The sequence below is a fragment of the Schistocerca serialis genome, chromosome 4, assembly GCF_023864345.2.
Source record: "Schistocerca serialis cubense isolate TAMUIC-IGC-003099 chromosome 4, iqSchSeri2.2, whole genome shotgun sequence".
Classification (NCBI taxonomy): Eukaryota; Metazoa; Arthropoda; class Insecta; order Orthoptera; family Acrididae; genus Schistocerca; species Schistocerca serialis.
The window spans coordinates 159,684,436-159,711,032 of record NC_064641.1 but is presented as its reverse complement, the minus strand read 5'-3'; positions in this window follow the sequence as shown (position 1 = coordinate 159,711,032).

Below are 26,597 nucleotides of genomic sequence, written 5' to 3'. Positions count from 1 at the left end.
TGTGACCCTCTCCTCGCATTGCCTTAGAGAATTGTACTCGACTGTGCGTCCTGGCTGCTAATATACCAGGCCCATAAGAACTGGTGTCTATATTGTGACCCTTATTTGAATAACCTGATAAACAAATTAATTATTTTTGAAATGTGCGCAACGGAAACTGGTGCGAGTTTCTCTAAGATAACACGTTCTGGGGAGGTTGAACTCAAAGCCGTCACTATAGCAGCTGGTAGCCTATCTAAATTCACATTGCAGATTATTTCTGTCTTTCATTGACTTTATGTGTCAGGTGAATGGGGGAATATTTCTTAACTGAAATGCTGACTCTCATTTAATAGATTTATTTTCTACTTTGATGAAAACTTTAGAAGCCGACACATTACAATTTTTCTTTCGTTACAAAACTTACGTCTGAATCAGCGTTACCTCTCATGGGTAGGACAATGACAAAACGAAAACACTACACGAATAATTTCATATATGACACATAATTTCATAATAACACAAAAAATATATGATACATAATTTCATAATAACACAAAAAATATACGATACGTAATTTCATAATAACACAATAAATACATAAGTGGGCCACACCGCCTTTAGCGGGAAAATCGTCATTCATTCTTTAAGACTCACTTATCCTCATGCATGAATTACACCACTAGAAATTTAAGCTAGGCCACTGCTGAAGGTAGATAATCTCTATCAGAGAAAAGATTCTGGGCAAAAATGATGTACTATTGGCCCCAAAATGAAGTGCGAAATGAACTCACAAAGAAAGTACCAAAAATAATTAAATTTCGCGACAGAAATTTCTCGATCTACCATCCGATACGCAATCTGCACTCATTGAGCTAAAAGTGAAGCTTATAACTCGGGAAACAGCAACATGAACTGATGGTTCCTGTTGCATGCTCACTACCACAAAGCAAAATTTCACAAACACATTTCAGAGAAAACTATTGCAAATAAATTAAAACCATAACCTGTACCGGTGAAGATATGTTGAATGCGTGCTATGAGCATACCCTGTCGTGAATTTTTAGCCATATTTACTCATTTCTATCTCACCAAATCTGCGAGCTGCTGTGCTCCCTCGTCCGGTCCGTCTCATGGCTGGCCCCACTGTGCTCTCCACGCGCCAAAATCCGACCAACGTTCCTATTCAGACGCGGTGGTGGGGAGACTCACCTCACTCCCGCATCAACTTTATAACCTACCCTCGTGCCTGTTTTCATCTTTGCCTGCTGCTCTGGTCTACCTGCCGTTATTCTTGTAATGTTGGCAATGACTGTTGTTCCCTTAAACTGTTCCCTTTGGTCCATGCTCCCGCTACATTTGACTTCCATTCATACCCATGCCCACTCATACAGGATGGAACAAGGAGTATACATATAAACGGTGTGTGACCTCTTTGTGAAATGACGAAAAAAAAAACAAATGCGTCAAATATTCCTTTCACCCAGCGAAGTATTGAAGCTGCTAGCAATCAAAGAAAAACTTATATCTCGATATAGAAAACATAATTACTTCCTACTGTAACCTGAGGCAAAACGAAAGTAACGCCTCAACTTTTACGCTAAGCCCAGCTCCAATGGAAACGTTTTTCAATAGATTTTATTTGGTTTAGCTGGTGATCGTCTTACCATGTTGCTTGACACGAGATTCTTTGCTCTGAAGTTTGGTGTCGGTAATATGTGATTTTACCTGTAAGTAATTTTGTTTATTATACTTTTATCCAGTGGTTTTGTACGCACTTTACACTTTGATAATTCTTAGTTAACTGTGATGTAAACAATTTCCTCAATGTTTCCATGTTCTTCTGTAGAAGACAAATTTACACTTGTTGAAACCATGATCAAGGGTTGCTAATAAAGTGATAAACCTTTGTACCTGTAACTCGTTGGCTGACTTTTCTCAAATCAATCAGGTATAAAAATTTCGTTGCACAAATAAAAATTTAAAAATTATCACTTAAAATTTAAAAAACCGAAAAATTCACTAGACAGCGCATTATGTTCTCTTATAGGCAACAACTGTTTTGCTAAGTTCTTTTGTAGTTAGTTGGTTAAAATTTCCGTAGAACATTTGATCGATTCTTTTATTGAAATGATGTGGAAAGAGTCAGTCGCAGGCTATGTATACATGATTAGCGTTAACATTTATGAGGACGTTAGGTTTTAGTCCTACTCATGAAACTACAGTTAAAAAGTAGGTTTTTTTCCAGGCAACTAGTCTTTAAATAGAAATTCGTCGGTGAAATAGAAAGTGTCGTTCAGGAAAATGACTTTTCTGACATTTTACGTTTAATGGGCAAATGACCAAAAATGTTTGTTGCTGCATACTGAACTTCTGTTCGAATGAATGCTTTAATTGAGAGTAATGAAGGTAATTTTTTCCTCTGGTGTTGCAGATATGAACATCAATGTTCTTTTGAAATTGTGGATTATTTACGACGAATTTCATCTGTGAATAAATGTATATGAACAACACAATGTGGACCACATTTTTTTTACCATTCTTACCGGTTTTGGACGAATTAAGGCCATAGCGAACAGCAGCATTGATACGCCAGAAATACTTGTTGATACCAAGATGGTGTAGCAACTGGGAGTGTGAGCAGTGACCTATATTTGTGTTGTGCCATTGTGATATTGCTAATCCGAAACATGTTCACAGGCCTTATAAAACCATTCGTGACAAAAGGAGAAAACGGGAAGAAAACATAGGAGAGAAGAGGTGTCGCAATAGAACACGATAAAGGACGCTATCCAAACTTCCAACAACAATCTTGATAAGACTGACGCATGTCTAAGTTTGTTGTGTTTTATACATGTTTGCAGGCACAATAAGAGGGACGTCTGCCACATAGGGCACTCAGGAGGAAAAAAAAAAAAGACAAGGTGAGAGATAAGAAGCAGTAAATAGTAGATATGTAGTCGGGTTGGCCAATACCATGTTAGTTGGAGGAATTGGTAGTTCGAAATGGTGAAGGGATCCTCTCCAGATAATATTGATTCCCTATCCCTTGATTTTGTGTGTGTGTGTGTGAACGACTGTGAAGCAAGTTATCTTGTACATTTTTATGTTTATGTGTAAAAAAGTTCTGATACATTTCTATTTTAATTGATCCTGAAGCTGATTTACAAACAAGTAAAATTATTCCTTTTGTAATGAAAAAAGCTCATTGTCTTTAAAAAAAGTATGGTACTGATGGTTAAACATAAGCACTTTCCATGTACTAAAATTAGTTGTCTTAGTGTGTTAAGGTGGAGTAACTGAGCAAGAGGGAGTTGAAGCCACGACACCTGGCACGCCACACACGAGCTGACAAGGAACGAGGACGACAGCATTGAGGGGAACACACAGCTGACGATGGTGATGGCATGCAGACCACGCCCTGAATCGACGGGGACGGTGGTCAACTCCGCAGCCAAGGAGAGGTGACATCCAGCACCTCTGTGTACGACAAAGGTCCCTGTACACGGTACGGATCGGGGGCACCAATGAAGAGGTCCAAGACGGTTTCTATATTTGTTGCTCGCCACGTCAGGTGGAGCGACAGCCCAGCTGACCTTTTGTGCCTAATGACACCAACTTTGAGGACCTGAGCTAAAAATAGACTCTCGACTGATCACGGTCCCTCCCTTGCCCTAAAGCGTCTATAGAAGGAGCAATGACCTGTGGCTGGGCTGCGAGAGGTCACCGATCATAGATGCACCGATGGGATCTTGGGCCTGTCGGACAAGATGTCAACAACGAACTCTTAGGTGAGAGCCATCCTGCCTCAAGAAGATGCGGGTGCCTGTGGCGCCATCTCCGTAATCGACGTTGCTCTCTTCTCAGCCGTTAGCCATCCCTCAACTTGCTGGTCAGAACTAATGTCACTTCCGTTCCTGCTAGAAACTTTTGCCGTGTGTGTGAGTGTGTCAGTGTGGGTTCAAACGAATAACATGCGCATCAATAAACGTAAAGTACTCATTTTTCCTGTTTATGAATTATGTTATAAGAAGGTTATGATTTTATAAATGTGCCATTTGTTAAAACGTCATATATTTGTCACGCCACGTCTCTTTGTGTAAGAATAAGATTTCATACTTATACTTTGTTACAAATACACAACAGTGGTTGCTCAATACGCAATGATTCTTGTCATTTTGGTTTTGTTTAATAGATACATATTGTAATGTTGTTACTTTATTTCTCTATGAAAGAGGTACAGATAGACAATAAAAGCGGGTTAAAATCTGTGAGCTGTCTGGGGAAGTTAACCTTGCATTACTGAGCAACTGTTTCACCAGGCATCCAGTCTAGCTTACCGAATTACCAACCAGACTAACATTAATCATAATCTTTTAATAGTCATACGACAACCGGTGATATATATATATATATATATATATATATATATATATATATATATATATATATATATAAAAGAATTTAAATATAAAGAAATAAATCAGTTTATATTTGGAAATTTATTTTACCATTGCTCACTGAAATTTCAGCATATTAAACGTGAGTCATAACTAAGCTGGTGCCTTATTTAGGACTGTGAAAATGTGAGTTTGTAATCTTACGGAACACATCAAATAGGGAGCCAAGATTGGGAGACTGCATACAACACTGCATTCATAAAATAACACACGAAGAACGTTGAAACATATGCAAGAGGAAATTAACCACAACCAACCGATTCAATTTTGACCCAAAGAAGTTACGTTCGTAGTGCAATCCTGTCCGTCATGAAATTACCACTCACTGGTATACTAAATTCATACTAACTCTCTGTGAAATCTTCCCGAAAAGAATAGCTGAGGGCTACTTTGATGCTTTCACCACATGCTTCACGTGGTCAACTTGGTTTACACAAAGAGTGTAACTCCACAATAATTTTGATAATTAAAATAAATTAGATCGAAAATCAATTTACAAAAGAAAAACCTCGAACTGGTTACTATCGTCTTACTATTAACCTGATGGGTCAAACAAATGTATAAGCACGTGGTACTGGTCTCACAAAGTACAACATAAAGAAAAGTTGCTATATTGAAAAATATTGTCAAGACGAGACGTTATAATCACACGAGCATTCGCTTTTAAGATTGATGATCTTAGTTAGAATAACTGATCAACACGTGATTCCACTTTACTCACAAAGTAGTGACAAAGCAACTACCGGAATATATTCTGAACTTTACACGAGAATTACACTGCGCTGCAATTTAAGATAACCTTAGATATTTTAGAGCTAAACCTGAAATAAAGGTGATTAAATTTTCAGTTAGGCTGCACTTAAGAAATCCATTGTCCTACGGACTTAGCAGACACGCGCTTAGCCGGAGATCTTACCACTTCAGACGCTCGCCACGGACAGACTGACTGGTCCCTTTCTGAGGGGTGGCTCACAAATACCAACGGAAGTGGCCAGAGGGTCAGCTTCCTATACCAACATGACAACGGACGGACAGGACCATATATAAAGGCACATTTGCATGCCGAGCGTGAGTTTCCTCGGAAACGCGAGATATTAATTAAATAAATAATCAGTGACAAATAAATAAAGCCTATGGCACACAACTGCAGCGCTGTGTCGCTGATAAAACAAAAGTACATTTACGTTACTCGTATGTTTTATTAAAAAAAAAAAAAAAAAGAGCCCTGGTTGAAGTGGTGCGAGAAGCACGTATTTTAGTTTATTGTCTGGCACACCGCCATATTTCATGATATAGAAAATTACTGCGAGTTGCAACCATACTAGGCTCTCGATTCTGTAAAGAATTTATATTTATAAAAGTAAGTAGGATTATGAACTGTAGGCTTATTCATTGAATATATCTGATTTAACTAACTGTGTAATTTTTTGTTTAGTAGACAATCACCTCTGTACGACGTTTTGGCATGGCTGGCAAATTATTGTAATATTGAGATTTAGTTTATGAGTCCGCACCTACCGCAGCAGTCTTTGGAAACGATTTAATTACGAAGTCCGATTATTTCAGTTTTATTTCACGGTCAACTACGAGTAACATTGCCTTTACGAAAAAGCCATTGTCAAGCGTCTGATACCGAATAATCAAAACCTGACGACTCATAGGAGAGCCAATCATACAGATAAAAATAATTAATATTTTATTTTATTTTATTTTATTTTATTTATTTTATATTGGCGACCGTGACAGGACGTTGTTCAGTTTGTCATTTGTTACATTGTTCTCTTTGTTTCATGTGAAAAATCAACCTTCTGGACCTGGACTTGACTATATGAGAGAAAAAAAAAAAAATCAGAAGATATTTGCCAATTATAAAATTTTGCGGGAAGACGCAAAGAAGCTTCCAGCAAAATAAGGTAAGACGCAGCATCTTTGCATTAGCAGGCTTGACCAGACGTATAATTCAGTGTATTAGCTTTTCAGTAAAATTCTGTAGTGTTTCTTTTCCGCATAACAGTTTCAGTGATAAATTCCATTCTCAGTATTTTTCCTTAAACAATAACGTATGCAACAATACCAATACACGAGTGTACAATATGGCCGACTTCTGTACGATATCATGTAACATGGCCAGCAGCCATTACCAATAATCTCAAATTTAGTTTATATTTTTAAATTAACAGACAGCCATTGTTGCTACGACCGATTCATACTCAACTGTATTTTATTTTAAAATCAGTGTCAAATATTTTCTTGAAACATATATCACGTGTGGCATGGTAATAACTAGAAAACAATACGCAAAAATGGAACAGCAAAGACGTACTATTCAGACGCAATCCGACTCGGACGAGAGACAAATGTTAGAAAATGACTTTACGACAGCAACCGGTAGTGACGATTCATCAAACATTGACGCGAGTGTTGACGAAAATTTTGACAATAGGCCTTCCACCACAAAAATTTCAAAGTCTCAATCAGAGCCCATGTTAATGCATGACGTCACGTCTAATGACGCGGCGGGGGCAGAGACCTTGCAAACGGTAAACATTGCCGACATGTTACAAATGCTAATGAAGCAAAACGCCGAAAACATGGCAACCTTACAGATGCAAAATGAACAGTTAAAGACACAAAATGACGGAATCAAATCTGATCTCATAGCACTCAAGACAGCTAATGACACTTTATGTAAGCGTGTGGAACTTATAGACGCCACACTGACCAAACAGATGACTGAACTCAGTACGAAATTTTCCAAGCTTAATACGAGACAAGAAAAGACTACAAATGACGTAGCACTTTTACAGACACAATTAAAAAACCTTAATGTCACGTGTGAAGCTCTTACTGAACAAATTCAAACATATCCTTCAGTACACGACAACCTTGAAAAACGAATTACTGACGTGCAGAATAAATTTGACGATGTTGAACAACACCTGACTGACATCTTACAATCTGATGCCACAGCTCATTTTCAAAATATTAATAAAGAATTTCATGATTGGGTAGAGAACAAAGACAAACATTTTGATAGATGCATACGTGAAAATTTACCAACAATTGTGCACGACTCCGTAGCGGAATACATCACTAATAACAAACAGCTGATTAGTGACGCAGTACAATCCGTCACTGCACCCATGAGACAATTCACCGATCAACCACAGTCTGAATGTAACGAAAATATCAGTCAAAATGTACAGTTCAGAAATCAATATACATTCGAGTATGACGCACACATACCGCACACAACATACACACAAGAACAAAACACACCACGACAACAACACATACCACAACGTGCAAACACAAACACAAGGTATTATCATGGTAAACCACAGCAACATTATCGTAATTACTCGCCAGCTGAGCATTGCAGTAATTACAGTGGTACAAATCCATATCATAATGCAAAGGAAGAAGAAAGCTTAATGAAACACAGGCAATTTCAGATTTTTATCCCAGAAAAACGAACCATTCATCCGGTGATTTTTCTCAAATCTTTTAGTAACGCATTTCCACGCACTTGAAGTGACCGGAAAAAGATTTCATATATTGTCGGTTACATCCAAGGCGATGCAGCTGTCTGGGCATACAGTCAAGCTGACGTATGTACCACGTACAGTGAGTTTGAGCGTGCTTTTCTGAACAAATTCTGGTCGCAATCCGTCCAGGAGCGACTCAGAAGACAAATCTTAGAACCTGAAACTTTTAACAGTAAAAATGGTAACTTACGCAGATATTTTGAAAAATACTTGAACATGGGACACTTTTTAGACGAACCAGTCGCAACGCGAGATATACTCCGTGCGTTGAAGGCCAAATTGCCTTTCAACATTAAAGAAAAACTCCTACATATCCCGGATGACGATTCAGATTATTTTTTAACAGCTTTAGATTCGGTTGACATGTTACTTGAAGATCAGCGCTTCGCGCGGCAAAACAGCAGCCACAATGTTTACACTAGTGGTATGCAAAACATGCAGGCTTGCCAACTCAATTCTGGCGCGCCCACAGTTGGATACGCGGTACGACAAAAACAGCAAACTCACATGCCGTCTCAGTACGGAAATCAAAATCAACACGCGTATTCCAATACAAACAATAGTTACAACAGTAATAACATTTCATGCGGCAATCCATACAAAAGGCACCGCGATAATAACTACAACGGTAACAACGGATATAAAGGTAATAACAAAAACACAAACAGAAATAGAAATAATAATAACTACGAGCCAAGACAGCATCAAGGTTGGACTCGTAACGATCAGTACTTTCATTCAAACTCTGCTTTACCACAGCAGCCACCAGGTCAAAATTGGAGCATACCTTACGACCGACAGGTAAGTTATAATGCGCAACAGCAACAACAACCGCAAAAGTTTGGAGATCATAATAGGCAATATCCGAATGTGAATATAATAGAAATGACACCTGATGCACAGCCTCAATCTGTGTCAGTACCTAGTACAAATGCTAATCCAACAAACTAGAAACAGTCACTACTTTGCCCCAGGTCGTGGCTGAAGAATCCTTGGGGGGCGGCTTCAATGTTAATCAGTTATTTGACACCACACTTGAACAACAGAATAATGATATGCCGAGTAATTCTAAACAAAAACTACCTGTTTTATTTATAAGATACAACCACAATAACAATATATTAGATGAACTTTTACAAGACAGTACACAATGTCGTTTAAACACAAATGAAATTGTTTTAGCATCCACTACTGGTGTAGTAGGTGGGATTCCAACTACTATTATCCTAGATACAGGTGCAGCTGTGAGCGTTTTATCTTTTAATTTTTATAGAAAGATGTGTGAATTGGAACCTGTGCCTGAGTTTCCTGCCCAAAACTGTAAAATAACTACTGCACTAGGTAATAAGTCATGTAGGGTTACGAAGCAAGTTTTTGTAAACGTTAAAATAGGTAATGGAACCGTACAATGGCCATTCCTGGTTGTACAAAACCTTGTGACTAATTGCATATTAGGAATAGATATTATGAGCGAGAAGGACTGCATTATAGACTTCTCCAAAGGTAAATGTATTTTAAATGATAAAAGCAGGGTAATTATTATTGATTTGGACAGAAGAACTCTAAAGCATGACAAACACTGTACAGGGTACAAGGTTCAGTTAGTACTTGACAAAGACATTCAAGACATGCAAACACACTCATCTGACACAGAGCTAATGGACTTGAAAACATTGCTTGATCATAAGATAAGTGAAGCTACAGCTCTCAGTGTACATGAACGTATAAAACTACAGGAAGTGTTATCCAAATATTTACAAGTTTTTACCAAACGATTAGGTGTTATCAACACGTATGTGTACAAGATTGAAGTTAAGCCTCACAAGATCTTCTACCATAAGACATATAACGTACCGTTATCTCAACGACCTGCTGTGTGGCAAGAACTAAAACAAATTACAACATAGATTATAAGTAGTATAGAAATTTTCATTTCAGCGGTTCCAGTGACGCAGTTGAAGACAGAAGAACTTTTCTTTCAACGCCGCGGCTCCACCGAGAAGACTGAATATTAAAGTAAAATTTATGATTACGTAGCAGTGAATGATATATAAATTTTTCACGGAACATTTGTGACTGTAGGTACCACTGACCTGGTGTGACACCTGACGAACTGACAGACGTCATCTGTGAAGCGATCTTTTACTTTGAGAAATAGATTAGACGCACATCTCTCAACACGAAAAGCATCTATCAGTAGTCAAGGCCACACAGACACTCTACACACACGCACAAAACGCGAGGAATCGAACATTTTCTCTCTCTTACTATTTTGAATATTTATTGAGTAGCGAAAACGCCTGGTCTTGCCTACTGATGTAATGAATGTTGTGTCTAACCTATCTTAATTTCAGATGACATCACAAAAAACATCGATAATATCCCAGCAAAACCGCTAAAGAGGATGCAATTCATGTAATCAAATGTGACACAATGTAATAACCTATAGCTATGTAATGATGATGTAAACATGTTTATGTGCAACTGTATTATGTTTATGCTAAGAAAATATGTGACGTGTGTATGTATAATTACTTATTTTTTTAACTGATGTATCATGTAAAAATTTGAACAAAACGAGTGCCAAAAAGACATTGCATAGTGAACCTCTGTTCACGGACATTAACGAACATTTAGGTGAGCTATATTCAGCAAAAAACTGAAAATGTGAAGTGAATAATTCGTGCATCGTCTAGTGACATTACTACAGTACCCAACTTCAAGATGTTAACTGGATTAAATGGACACAAAGTGCCTGTCCAGAAAACAACACGACGGGTGGAAGAGTTTTGGTTGGAACTTCAGGGAATGAAATGTTCTCGAAATGTGATGGACACTCTTACCTGGACTGTCCAAGGATCGACGCCAGCTATGTGCCGTCCGAGGTTCTGCAACCAAGCTTCCACGGAATGTAAAAAAAAAAACGAACTGCACGTGGACCAATTACTCGACGGGTCACGTCTGATCTGTAATAAACAATGCTTTTTGTCACAACGAACTGCATCACAACGACTATAATGGAAATAGGAAATGGACACGCTTATGTATTAATCACGTTGTTATACAACGATGTTACTGTGATCAAAAAACTTTACCACGACGATACTAACCTGTAAAAAATTATTGTGCAGCAGATGAATATGAACTGTGATAACGACACCATGTGTATAGGTCAACGCACCTGAAACAACAGAACATTTTTCGTTGAAGCATTTCATTGCAATGCTATGTAACTAAGAACATTCAACAATCTAAAGTTGTATTGTATTATAACAAATATTGTAATTTTAAAACTAAGTTACCTGTCATAGAATGCAGTCTTCATATGTAATCTTGGTGGAATATTTTCTTTGTGCAACGACTAAGAAATGCGCGCGCACACGAACAATATGAACTGCAATACTGTGCCGCGTGATCTAAATTTACGAAATAACGGCAGTGCCGTAGTTACACAGACGCTTCTGCGCATGCGCGCACTCTGTTTTGCCAACATAAGAACTTTTTCGGCGCACGCGCGTCATTCAAATTTTGTATATAATATACAGTATAATGTAAGTCATGTAAATAGTTGTAGATAACTTAGATTTTCTTGTGCCTTTAGGTGAATTGCTCGCCTGCAGGTGTGTCCTTTCGCCTCGCAATTCAGGGGGCAATATAAAGGCACATTTGCATGCCGAGCGTGAGTTTCCTCGGAAACGCGAGATATTAATTAAATAAATAATCAGTGACAAATAAATAAAGCCTATGGCACACAACTGCAGCGCTGTGTCGCTGATAAAACAAAAGTACATTTACGTTACTCGTATGTTTTATTAAAAAAAAAAAAAAGAGCCCTGGTTGAAGTGGTGCGAGAAGCACGTATTTTAGTTTATTGTCTGGCACACCGCCATATTTCATGATATAGAAAATTACTGCGAGTTGCAACCATACTAGGCTCTCGATTCTGTAAAGAATTTATATTTATAAAAGTAAGTAGGATTATGAACTGTAGGCTTATTCATTGAATATATCTGATTTAACTAACTGTGTAATTTTTTGTTTAGTAGACAATCACCTCTGTACGACGTTTTGGCATGGCTGGCAAATTATTGTAATATTGAGATTTAGTTTATGAGTCCGCACCTACCGCAGCAGTCTTTGGAAACGATTTAATTACGAAGTCCGATTATTTCAGTTTTATTTCACGGTCAACTACGAGTAACATTGCCTTTACGAAAAAGCCATTGTCAAGCGTCTGATACCGAATAATCAAAACCTGACGACTCATAGGAGAGCCAATCATACAGATAAAAGTAATTAATATTTTATTTTATTTTATTTTATTTTATTTATTTTATACATACTAAGGATAGAAACCTCTTTGCTTTTAGAAAGCGTAGCTACCTGTTCCGACGTTGGTCCTACTGTTCTCTAGCAGACAGGCTTGTCTGCTACCCTCAAGCATGCAACTAGAAATACATTTGCTCATTCATCCTCTCACACAGAAGGGAAGGGGGATGACAATATCTTATCATATACAGTATACAAAAGAAAGCGGATGTAGGTTCCGTATGAGACTGTGTGACATGAATTACATATAAACTGTGTTTTAAAGTGTAGTAGTGTGACAGATCGTTCTTGTTTATGGGTAAAAGTAACACGTTCCACTACTCAGTCTCCTCCCAGATAGTCAGAAACGCCACAGTAAATTTAGAAGAGGAATTTATTCCATAAATGACAACAGATTTAAGAAATCAAACATGAAAGGGATCCAACAGAGACCTTTCATAACCCCAACGCTCCGGTAAAGACTGTGCAGGGAATTTTCTGGCCATGCAAGGACATTCCCAAGCAGGCTTCTCACACCCAACATAAATCAAAAATGTAAGGAAAAGGCAAAAGGTCACCAGCTACTTGCTAAAACACAATAATTTCAATAAATCTTTAGAATCTACCAATTTCAAAGAGAAAAAAAACAATCTGTGACACCTGTTTAAAAGATAGTGTAGACCTAATTCGGTCAGCAAGTAAAAACATTGGTTCCTGTGTCATTAATATGAAAACAATTTCTGATTGTTACCCTTATGGAGTTCACCAGTATTTGCTCATTGCAAGAGCCAACTGATCACAGGAAAATTTATGACTGTTTATTAACAAGTAAAATTTATGAAAATAGCAAAGGTGCCACAGCAATTAAAAAAGAACATGAAATAACATCAGTATTATAAAGCAGAACATTACAATGCACAATCCGCAAAAGCAAAAAAATGATAAGTGAAAAAACAAGTTTTACAAAGTGGTTATTGCAAAAAAATTCTATATCTTATAAAATTAATAATTTGTAGAATTAAAATAACTTTGTGGCCTTAATTTAATCACTCTACTATATTTCAATTAGTTAGCAAACAATGAGCACTGTGTCATTATACTGAAACTACAATAATTATGTGATTGTGACCCTTAAGGGGTTCCTCACAGTAAATATGTCCCATGCAAAGGCTAATCGATCACAGTCCAATGAGAATGAATAGCTATCTGACTGATAAACGAAGCAATGCCACTTGAATGAATTTACGAAACAAAATATCACAAATCTAATACATCACACAAGAACAAACATTCATCAATAAAACAGTACAATAGTCAACATCTAAAAAAACACCAATAAATAAAACACCTGCAAAATACAAGAGTCAAAGTCTAAAAAAAAACAATAAATAGAACACCTGCAAAATATAAGAGTCAGTCTAATAAACACCAATAAATCGAACCCCTGCAAAACACACCAGTCAATGTTTCTGTGACAGAAACACACGTATATGCATTGAACTAAGAACCGTATAATCACTGTTCACTGACACACTCAGTAGTTCCACTGTTCCGAGGCACAATATAAGGGGAAGGGGGGGAGGGGGTTCGTCGCCGCAGCTGTCAGTAGGGATTTTTGTCCATCTGTTGCGTGCAATCCCGCCGTCTCTGCCCTCTCATGAAGTTTCCCTTGGTGGCCCCTTGTCACGTACATCTCGGTTTGGTTCCATGTTTGTGTTGTCAAATTCGTGCAGTATCCTCGTTTGACACGCCAGGTTGGTATTCCTGGGCAAGGATGACACTTAATGGCTCTTCTTTGTGCCACCCTTAGCGACCAGAGAACATCGAACCATGATTTACTGTCACTTGACAGTAGGCATCCGTCAGGAAATGTCGATAGGCGTCGTTGACGTCTGCAAGTTTCTCTGGACAGTACCTGTCAAAAGGCTCCACGCCCCTTGTGTTGTTACATTCTTGAGTTATCCTCAATTGGCTCGCTGGTTTGATATTCCTGGGCAAGGATGACACTTAGTGGCTCTTCTTTGTGCCACCCTTAGCTACCAGAGAACATCAAACTATGATTTACTGTCGCTTGACAGTGGGGATCCGCCAGGAAATGTTGATAGGCGTCGTTGAAGCCTGCCAGTTTCTCTGGACAGTATGTGTCAAAAGGCTCCACGCCCCTTGGGTTGTTACATTCTTGAGTTATCCTCAATTGGCTCGCTGGTTTGATATTCCTGGGCAAGGATGACACTTATTGGCTCTTCTTTGTGCCACCCTTAGCAACCAGAGAACACCGAACTATGATTTACTGTCGCTTGACAGTGGGGATCCGCCAGGAAATGTTGATAGGCGTCGTTGACGCCTGCGAGTTTCTCAGGACAGTACGTGTCAAAAGGTACCTGTCAAAAGGCTCCACGCCCCTTTATCCCCTGTCTTCAGTCGTTTCACCGCGGCCGTCTCGTCACGGTCGCGTGCGTGTGGTGCGTTGCCAGCAGATGGATTTCCGCGCGGTGGACCGCTCCGCCATCTCAGGTCATCGCCTCCAGGAAGGGTCGCACGGGGCGGCCGTCCATTAGCTCCAGGTGCAAGGGAAAGTGTTTGTCGCGTGCCCTTCTTTTGTTGTCGACCGCGCTCCCGAAGTGGCCCGGTTGACAGCGTGTCCTGCTGGGAAACCCGCCAGTTTACAACTAGCCCTCCTCCTCGCTGCTCCCGCTGTCTCGTAAGAGTTTAGCCAGTTCGCTTTCACGTTCTCAACTGCATTCACAGAAATTGTTCATCATACTTATGTGATTACAAAATGTCATACATAATACCACTTCGCATTGTCTTTCACAATTTTTAAGAACGAAAGTGAGACTTAATTTTTTTTATAACTTCCTCTTGAATCGACAATATAAAAATAAAAGTTAAATGACCTGACAATATAAAAAAATAAAAGTGAAATGACTTGACAGTATAAAAATAAAAATTAAATGAACTGACAATATAATATTTAAATCCACATCACTAATGTGGTTCACTTACGTTTTAATAAATCAAATGCTACTTATTAATTCACTAAAGTGAATAGGATTATGCCTTGTGCAAGTATAGGTCAGGACAGCATAGGGTTCACATGTTATTTACACACACACATGCACATCTGTTGTCTATTCTACAAACTAACTACCCATAAACATGCATTACTCAAAATTCTACTTCTATCCACTACTAGTTAATCCAACAAGCTACTTCAATGCTACTTCAACACAGTGTTTATACCACTATAACATTGTTCTAATTCGTCCTCTTCTTGACGCTCGCGGCACATGTCTTGTCACATGATAAATATGGAGAAACTTTCCTTAAACATACACAGTAAAAAGAACAATGGTTATTTACACGCCAAAACATTTATACCAGTTCACACACCTGAAAAGAGACTAGCAATTATACATTTATCATACTCATATATTCACACATAAAACAGTAAGAAAATTTCATCTAAAATTACATTACCACAAGAATTAATCACACAGATGACTCTGAGAACGGTAAAAATATCTGCATCATACAGGTTATACTACCTTTTCTTACCCATTTTGCTGCGATTTCGTTCCTTCTTTAAGTTACCTTTCGCTTCCAAATCAGTTATTTCGCCTGTGGTGGTTATTCTGGATTCATATCTCATGAATGGCAAAATTGTAGTCTCCTCTATTATGTAAAACAGTTTCATCTTAACATATTGAACTTACAACAGACACAAAAGATCCGAATCCTCCTGTAGTTTAAATGACAAATGTTTTGCTTCATCCTTATTACCTTAAACCAAGCTTTCCTTCGGTCCCATAATCAAAATTATTTACTCTTCCTCTACCTTCAAAAGGGAAATTTCCTCAGTACAAATCATATAGGCTGCAGTGCATCCTGCACCAGCGAAAACAGTAAGCTGTAATGCTCACAGCATCAGCAAAACACATAAACGTCGCTTTTCTGGGACAAGTATTAACGCAGAATAAGTTTTCCAGGCTTTGGCTCAACATCAATCAAGACTACAGAAAGGATCCATATTTATGTACCATTCTCCATTTGCTGAAAAACTGCTCGTATTTGACTACCATAATACTATTTCAGGCCACGCAAATTACACAAACCACAACTCTTCTTTCACCTTGAAGAGAATCAATCTACTTACGAAATCCACAGACAGCACTTTACGTACTCAGCTATAAAGAACAAAAAAGACATATATCATCAATATTAACATATCATCGCATATTGGGAAGCCAATGGTTAAACAATCGTATTATCGCATCCTGTTTTCAAGATTCTAAACTTACTCATTCCTTTCTCAGAGTTCTCCTATCTTAAAATATTCATACAGCACGCATACTATAGTAAGAGCTCCTCATTTATACTGACAGATATAGAATAGTAATAGATAGATAGTAGCACCGAAAGCAGAAAATCGGAAACAATGCTACTAACAGCTGGGGACCTGGGTTTGCCAGACCCATAATACCCACAGATCGAATATTCCCTTGAGTTTTGCCTTAATTCAATACAGATCTTGCTTCTCTCAGGAGCGACTCTTTTCAATTTATACAAAAAATATATAAACAACATTTCACTCGTTCACAAAGAAACCTTTTATCTTCACATTTCAACCAACCTAAACCCTAATTGCACAAGGAAAAAAAAATTAAAAACATCACTTCAATCAATCACATAGAAACATCTTTATCATTGTTTTTACCAACATATTATTCAAAATGCAACTATCACAAATGTAAACTAATCAATTGTTTCTCTTCACCGTCCTCTCTACTCCTCACTGTCCTTTCTACTCAATGTATGGTTTTACGTTTGACACATGGTGTAGGCCTTTTGATTTCTTCGATCGAAGAGTTTCAACTTCTATGGCGTTTTCATGGGGAATCTTCCTTATCCGATACGGGCCGTTAAAGATATTAAAAAATTTCTTGCAGACACCTGACCGTTTGTTAGAAAACTTTGTGTCCTACGTGAAACACCGTTTTTCTCACGTTTTTCTTATACGCTTTGACTCTAGCTTCTGCTGCACGCTTGATGTTGCGTAAAGCTAAGTCAACAATTGCGTTCCGTCGTAGTCTCGGCTGTAGTGGCCAAGACACCACCTCTTTGATTTTGCTCGGGGGCTCCTTGTTTTTTAGCACAATGATTGGCGGAAGCTTTGTTGACGTATTAGGCAACTCATTAATTATGTTCTGAAATCCTTTTAGGTGTATGTCCCACGATCGGTGATCACGACTGCAGTATAACCTACATAATTTTCCTAATTCACGCATAATACGCTCACTGGGGTTCGAGCTGGGGTGAAATAGAGATATATATATAGGTTTAATTCTTCTCCTTCGAAGCATCCGCTGCCAGTATTGCGATCTAAATTGTGGTCCATTATCCGAGATTACCCTTTTCACGCTCCCAACTTCATGCAGGTACTGCTTTGCAAATGCAGTTGCCACTGCCCTTCCTGAGGCTCTCTTCAGCGGAGTCAGACACACAAACTTGGAGGTTAGCTCCACCGCTACGAAAACATATGCAAAACCTGCTTTAGATCGTACTAGTGGCCCAAATAGATCCACGGCCGCGAGGTCACAAAGTTTGCTTGGTATTATCGGGTGCAATGATGCAGCATAAGTCACTGTGGCCGCCTTTGCTCGCTGACAAGGTCCGCATACTCTAAGTACACCACGAATACGCCGTAGCATGTTATTAAAATAGCATGTCTCTTTCAGTTTTTCACAACATTTCTGTGCTCCGAAGTGACCATAACTCAAATGTATGTACCATATAATTTTGTTTACGAGTTCCTCCGGAATCACCAACACCCATCTGGAGTCGTCCTCGTTTCTTGAATAGTATTCTATTGCGCACTAAGTAGTACTGGCGTATTCCTACATTCTCCTTGTCCTCCCACTTCTTCTTTATATCTTTCAATACTGCGTCCTTATCCTGTTCGTCCGCTATACTCCCTAAAGAGGTGGTAACAAAATTCTCGAACGCTACATTCTGTAAGTATAGGATGCTAAAATTATTTTCACCGAGTTCCCCTTCTTCTGTGTGAATCAAACCTATAGGAATGCGCGATAAAGCGTTAGCAATTACATTTTTCTGTCCAGGAATGTATTATACAGTGAAATTATATTCCTATAGGCATAGTGCCCAGCGTCCTAGTCTCCCATGCGTGATTTTTGTGCTCATAAGATATTGGAGTGCACGATGGTCAGTGTACACCCTGGTGGTCCTCCCAAATAAGAAATACCTAAATTTTGAGAATGCCCAAACTAACGCGAGTGCTTCGAGTTCCGTCACGGAGTAATTTTTTTCACATCGAGAGAGCGCCCTGCTCCCAAACGAGATTGTTTTCCAAGTTGTAATATCATTATTTCCTTCCGTTTGAAACAGTACCGCACCTAATCCTGACAAGGAACTGTCCGTCATTAAAAAGAATTCTTGTGTCAGGTCGGGGTGCACGAGGATGGGAGCCTCTACCAATGCCTTTTTCAATTTATAAAATTCATCCTGTGCCTCTTGATCCCAGACCCACAAAGCGTTCTTCCCTGTTAGTCCACATAGACGGGGTGTACCAAGTACACTAAAATTTATAAATCGCTTATAAAAATTACACAGGCCTAAGAATGCTCGCAACTGTTTTTTATTTGTCGGCATTGCACACTCCGCTATCGCCGCAATTTTCTCCGGGTCAGGTTGTATTCCATTTGCTGAGACAATATGGCCTAAGAATTTTATGTTCTCTCGTCCGAACTGTGACTTATCTAAGTTGACTGTTACACCTGCCTTCTCAAAAACATCCAGTAGTCTGTTCAGAACGTCATTATGGTCCTCCCACGACTTTTCCGCAATTAATATGTCATCCACGTAAATTGTCACTCGCTGTTTCAAATCATCAGGTAAAATGCTATTTAATCCCCTTATAAAATCAGCTGATGAGACGTTTAGTCCGAACGGGAGACGCCGGAATTGGAAACAATTTCCGTAACACAGGAACGCTGTATATAATCTGCAAGATGGGTGTAGCACGATTTGCCAAAAACTCGAACGGAGGTCGACAGATGAAAGTACCTCTACCCCGTGGAAACGTTGTAAGAGTTCCTCAAGGCTCTCAGGCTTGTCCGTTTCCGACATAATAATTGTGTTTATCTGTCTCGAGTCTAGCACCAAACGAACTGAGTTGTCGCGTTTTGGCACGACAAGCAAGGGTGAGTTGTACGAGCTTACTGGCCGCTCAATTATTCCTTGTTCTAACATCTTGTTTATTTCCTTTTCCACCTGGGCTTTATACGCCACGGGAATAGGTTATGGTCTAACAGAAAACTTCTGATGTTCACGTACTCTGAATTGGTAAGTAAAACCCTTAATCGCCCCCGGAGTCTCAGAAAATACCCGTTCATGATTCCTAAGTAGGCAATACAATTTCTCCTTTTCCCTGTCCGTGGTTCTGACACCCGCGATGCTCTTTCTCAGTGCATCAGCAAAAGCAACATCTTTCCCCTGCTCACCAGACGTAGAGCACGACTCACTTACATAGTTCACGAGTAGCTCCAGTCTGGGTTGCGACTCGGTTTGAGCTTGAAATTTTAGGCAACTAATTCCTGACTCGGCACGTAATATGCATTCATCAAATACTAAATTAATTGGCTGATCCCCAGCTTGAACTGTCATTACTCCTCCACCCATGTCAATTACTGCATGGTGGGCATTCATGAAGTCATTTCCTAAAATCATTGCCACTTTCAGCATTGGGAGCACAAAGAAGCTGTACTCAAACTCTCTTCCCTGGCAGGTAAAATTAAGCCGAGTCTGCCTTCGGATTTCTATGCTCTTACCGTAGATTGCGCCCTTCACCTTTATTCCTCGCCCTTGAAAAACGGGCCAAGTCCCAGTCCCTTCGCATTTTTGAAATGCTGCCTCGCTCACTATCGAGAAAGGGCTTCCAGTGTCAATGACACACTTAAAACATATTTCGTTTACTGCAACTGTCACGACTGGATTTATTCCCGAAATTTTAGCACTCGTAGTTTCTTGCAACAAATCCTCTCTAATATCTTCCCTCTCTATATACCGTATGCACTCCTTTGCCATGTCGTTCATTTGTTCCGATTGGGCGCCTTCTGCGCTGATCGTTTGTCATTGCCGGTTTTGTTCATTTCCATTTGCTGGATTATGTCTAGGGTTAGCTGGCCGAATTTCAACATCATGAGGTGCTCCGCCTATAGTCCTATTCCCACCGTGTTCATCGTAGTATCGATTCTGGTTGCCGTAACTGTTGCGTTCACGATTCTGTCCACGTCCTCGATCATTTCCGTTGTTCCACCTGTGTTCGCGACTGTTACCCCAGTTTCTATACGGCCGGTCCCGATTATTGTTCCGTTCGCGTCGCGACGACCAGTCACGCCGTTGATTAGTACTACGGCCACGACTGCGATCGCGCTGCTGTGCCCCGTAATAACTTTGTGCCTGATTAGGCGGGCATTCTCCTGTATTGTATTCCAACTCTTGGAGAAGTGTCTTAAACGTTTCCACGTCCTCTTTGCATCGTCCCGCAAGAATGACGTGGCGCAAGTGCATCGGCAATTTGGTGATGCATATCCTAATTAGTTCCGCAGGCCCGTATGGGTCGTATAAAAATTGATTTCCCTGCAGCATGTGGTCAAATAGGCGTGCTGGGCTGCCGAAACCAGACTGGTTCAAATTTGGCAGCATAATTATGCCATGTTTGACCCTATCTTGTGCCGTTTCCGCCAATAGGCGGACAGAAAGGCTTGTCGAAACTCCCGAGTGGAGTTGCAGTGACACGCTGCCGACCTCATGCGAATCGACGGTTCGCCAAATAGCCACACATATATTCTATCTTATGTGAACTTGCCCAGTCGGGGGGGAAGACAAAACTCAATTTGCTCGAGCCATGCTCGTGGATGTATTCCTTTCTGCGAATTTCGAAATATCTCAAACTTTCTCACCGTAAGGAAATGTTTGAAATCAAATCCCCGCATTTCCTCCTGGCGAGGCCCTTGAATGTTTCTATTTTTCTCATGTCGGCCCCTCAAAATACATCCTTCCCTGTCGTCAAAATCTCCCTCGTGGCCGGAGCCCCTCTCTGCACTGTCTGTACGGCTATTTTTTGTGCTATTGGCGAGTTCGGAATCACACGCCATGCGGTTTTCCAGATGCGCCACGCGTTCTTCTAATTCGCCTGTTACAGCTTTGTGCCGCCTGTTCACTTCGAACTGTCCCTTCTGAAATCTAAGAAGTGAACGCACTTCTTCGATCTCTGTGACCGCTACCGGTGTAGTATTGTTCTCGCTTTCCGTCACCTTCATCGTGCCTACGATGTCCACTAATGCTGCAATCTTATCATGTATTTGTCTGTTGTCCTCCGCCCCAGTCTGCTTCAATTGTTCTACTTGCTGTTCGAGAGCGTGAATCGCTTGACTGTTGTCCGTTACTGTGTTGCTAATGGACGCTGGACAATGCGTTTCCGCCTCCTGGACCCTCGAGAGTACCTGCTGGTGTTCTCTTTGGCATTCTTCTCTCAGCGCTTGGATATTCCTAAGTAGCTGTTCTTCGCTCTCTTTCGATTCCGCATCGCGACTCCGCTTGCCCTGTACTAAGGCTAGCAGACGATCATCGATTTGTTCAAATGTACGGCCTAATTCTTTCATAATATCACTTTTTATTTCACTTGCCAGATTGTTTATTCTTTGTGAGATATCATCGGACACTCTCTGCATTGACTTGTCAACTTTATTTGTCTGCTGGATTATTTTTTCGTCTATTTGTTCGCCTAGCTCACGGATCGATTTTTTGGATGATTCTTTTTGTTCTCGGAACGATTTTTCTGATTTCTGTGTCATTTGTTCGCCTAGCTCGCGGATCGATTTTTCAGATTTCTGCATCATTTTCAGATTTCTCTGCGTTTTCTTTATTTTGCTGCAATAAGGCTTTCATGAGTTCTGCCAAGTCAATTTGGTTAGTTGGAGGCAAACTAATTTCTGGCTCTGATGTGAGCCCATTCGTCCCATTTTGCATTTCCTCTGAAGTATTCCCCATTGCATTTTCGGACCCGTCCGGCGTGTTAATATTCGAAATCAAATTATCCCCATGGTCCATGTTGCTTAAGTTGTTGGACGGCCTACTTTTAGCTTGGTTACGAGTCTGCATTAGTTCAATTTATGCCCGGTACGCAACACACTAATCAGAATAAATGTATCCCGCAAAAATTACGACAGTCACATGAAAGGTACCGACTCCTAGTACGCACTTTTTCACACGCAAAACAAATTTATATCTTTGATCGAAGTCAGTGCAATTAACAAGCGAGAAAAAAAACACACACATAAAAAACACACAAATGTAGAAAACAAAACAAGACAAACAACACAACGCCGCTCCACAACGCCGTGAATCTTTTGAAAGTCTGCTCAGAAACAACGCAGAAGTTGTTTGAGCGCTGCAGGGAAAAAAATTAAGATTATATAACACCTCGCAATCTTACGCTTCAGAGATTCCAGAGTCTAGCGGAATCACAGAACAGGGTCGCCATGTGTAAAGTTGTTACTTTATTTTTCTATGAAAGAGGTACTGATAGACAATAAAAGCGGGTTAAAAGCTGTGAGCTGTCTGGGGAAGTTAACCTTGCATTACTGAGCAACTGTTTCACCAGGCATCCAGTCTAGCTTACCGAATTACCAACCAGACTAACATTAATTATAATCTTTTAATAGTCATACGACAACCGGTGATATATATATATATATATATATATATATATATATATATATATATATATATAAAAGAATTTAAATAAAAAGAAATAAATCAGTTTATATTTGGAAATTTATTTTACCATTGCTCACTGAAATTTCAGCATATTAAACGTGAGTCATAACTAAGCTGGTGCCTTATTTAGGACTGTGAAAATGTGAGTTTGTAATCTTACGGAACACATCAAATAGGGAGCCAAGATTGGGAGACTACATACAACACTGCATTCATAAAATAACACACAAAGAACGTTGAAACATATGCAAGAGGAAATTAACCACAACCAACCGATACAATTTTCACCCAAAGAAGTTACGTTCGCAGCACAATCCTGTCCGTCATGTAATTACCACACACTGGTATACTACATTCATACTAACTCTGTGTGAAATCTTCCCGAAAAGAATAGCTGAGGGCTACTTTGATGAATACACCACATGCTTCACGTGGTCAACTTGGTTTACACACAGAGTGTAACTCCACAATAATTTTGATAATTAAAATAATTAGATCGAAAAGCAATTTACAAAAGAAAAACCTCGAACTGGTTATTATCGTCTTACTATTAACCTGATGGGTCAAACAATTGTATAAGCACGTGGTACTGGTTTCACAAAGTACACCCCACGTGGGTTGAACATAAAGAAAAGTTGCTATATTGAAAATTATTGTCAAGACGAGACGTTATAATCTCACGCACATTCGCATTTAAGATTGATGAACTTAGTTAGAGTTACTGATCAACACGTGGTTCCACTTTACTCACAAAGTAGTGACAAAGCAACTACCGGAATATATTCTGAACTTTACTTAACTTCAGACGCTCGCCACGGACAGACTGACTGGTCCCTTCCTGAGGGGTGGCTCACAAATACCAACGGAAGTGGCCAGAGGGTCAGCTTCCTATACCAACATGATAACGGACGGACAGGACCATACTAAGGATAGAAACCTCTTTGCTTTTAGAAAGCGTAGCTACCTGTTCCGACGTTGGTCCTACTGTTCTCTAGCAGACAGGCTTGTCTGCTACCCTCAAGCATGCAACTAGAAATACATTTGCTCATTCATCCTCTCACACAGAAGGGAAGGGGGATGACAATATCTTATCATATACAGTATACAAAAGAAAGCGGATGTAGGTTCCGTATGAGACTGTGTGACATGAATTACATATAAACTGTGTTTTAAAGTGTAGTAGTGTGACAGATCGTTCTTGTTTATGCGTAAAAGTAACACGTTCCACTACTCAGTCTCCTCCCAGATAGTCAGAAACGCCACAGTAAATTTAGAAGAGGAATTTATTCCATAAATGACAACAGATTTAAGAAATCAAACATGAAAGGAATCCAACAGAGACCTTTCAATATACATATAAAAAGGTACATGTGTGTACACAGTCCAGACACTGGACTAGGCCAGACCTTGTTGAATTGTGTAAAGATGACACTTACACCATGCACAATATAAACGTCCAGAGACAGTGAGACACAAAAAAAAAACCTTTATTTATAAAATGTCAAATGGGCATTCACATATAATTGAATGAGAGCAACCACTATCAACTTCACAAAATGTTACATGAATATTGTTCATGTATGTTTTTAGTAATTTAAGTCAAGTAGGGATGGCTAACTGAGTTGTGATTGGACCTTCAGTTATAATTGCGGGTCTTGCCATTCAAATGACAAGCACAGAGGTGCTTAAACATGTGTATTTGCCCTTTGCGACGTGTGTCCTTGTAATATAATTGTAGTTTCCTTTTGAGTACTCTGACCAATAATTGTGTCAGGAATCGGCAGAGATTAAAGTAAAAGTAAGACTAATTAATGACCACGTCTTTAACAGTAAATCCAGTTACTGAAGGCAGGTACCTAGGAATGAGTGGAAGTTTGCATCAGAGAGGAGGCAGTGGTAATCAAGCGCCCGTAACTAATCACGTGAACGGATTAAAATACCAGTTATGGAGATATTAATTTTGTATCACAGGTGGTAACACCATAGGAGTCATCACCTGTACTACAAAACTGATTTGAAGAGAGGGGCTATGTAAGATGGCAAGAACTATGCCACTTACATGAAGTCATTAAAGATCACCTAACAAATGGTGAGCGAACAGTAGGGCTGAACAAAAATGACTGACAAGGCACAACGCATCTTGTAGAGGGTATAGCATGGACATATTGGAATAATTAATGTAGGGTGATGGTTTTAAAGTAATTCACACGACATGAAAAACTTTGTGGAAACGTGTCGATTTACTAGAGGCTAGTTCATCCCAGGGAAGTATTCTGAGTTGACCACGGCGCGCGGCTGGGGAGCGACGAAGGGAAACGACAATAGGCAGCTTAGGACGGCTCAAACTCTTGAGAAAGCGGTAACGGGGCGCGGCCTCCAGCTGCCTTAAGATGAGTGACAGTGTGGGGGGGGGGGGGGGGGGGGGGGGTTGACCCCATGCTGGTGTACCGGGAAGCAGACGGAGAACTTGTACGCCTGTTGATAAATGTCCGTCGTCCCGTTTTCAGTGAAACATGCGAGAAAGCCGCGCAAAGGTACGGTGGAGCGGTCAACAGAGGCCAAAATATGCGTGTTCGTGACTATAGCAACTTCACGCTGAATTCACTGTCCGCAGAGTCTGAAGTAAATCAGGTGAAGAGCGACAGAATGAAATATGCCAGCCTCCGATGGGACATAGGACCAAGGAATTTGAAGTACTCTCCTGGAAGTCAGATTTCCGGAAAAATTGGTGTTTTGTGCAGACGCTAACCTAGATGGGTGGCCTGGGAGGAGCTTAATAGCAGAAGTTGAGAGGAAGGGAAATTTTGTGGGAATTTGTTCACTTCCCAGATCAGGCATTGGTCGGCGCTGGGAAGCGACTCATAATTAAGGCGACTTGCACTGCAATTGGCGTAAGAGATTTTGCTGGAGGGGGAAACGGAGGTAATGAGCGGACTGGGAGAAGTCCCCGTAGAGGTCTGCCGTTCCCATCTTGCGTAGAGTGCGGACGTGGCGATCTTTACTCAGCTTGCCTGAGAAAGAGTGAGCAATTCTGCAGTTCAGGACTTAGCAAATGGAACGATTGAGCTTGGAGATAGGAAGTTTTGGTTCAGCTATGTATTGAGGAAGATAGCTAGGAGTGAATAGACGAGTGCAGCCTTGCAGCACTACGAGGTCGGCTGACGTCCACACAACGACGCCGCTCCGCCACACTGTATTTAGTGATATTGCGCCCGCTCCGGCCACTGATTAATTTGTTGGATCACGTCGGTAAAGTTTCCACGAGGGTTTCATGGGTCGTGTATTGTAGAGTTCTTCTTGCACTTCGCATTACGCCTGGGTCAGTCGATAGGAATTACTTTTGAGTTATCGCCCTTTACTCCACGTAAACGCAATTTATTACCACTGCCTGTTAGGATAGTCATGTAATGTATTGATTGAAGGTCGTGAGTTAAAATAAATTTGTGCTAATCGACTGCATCTGCTTTCAATCAAGTAGTTGAAATCCCAAGTCATTTTC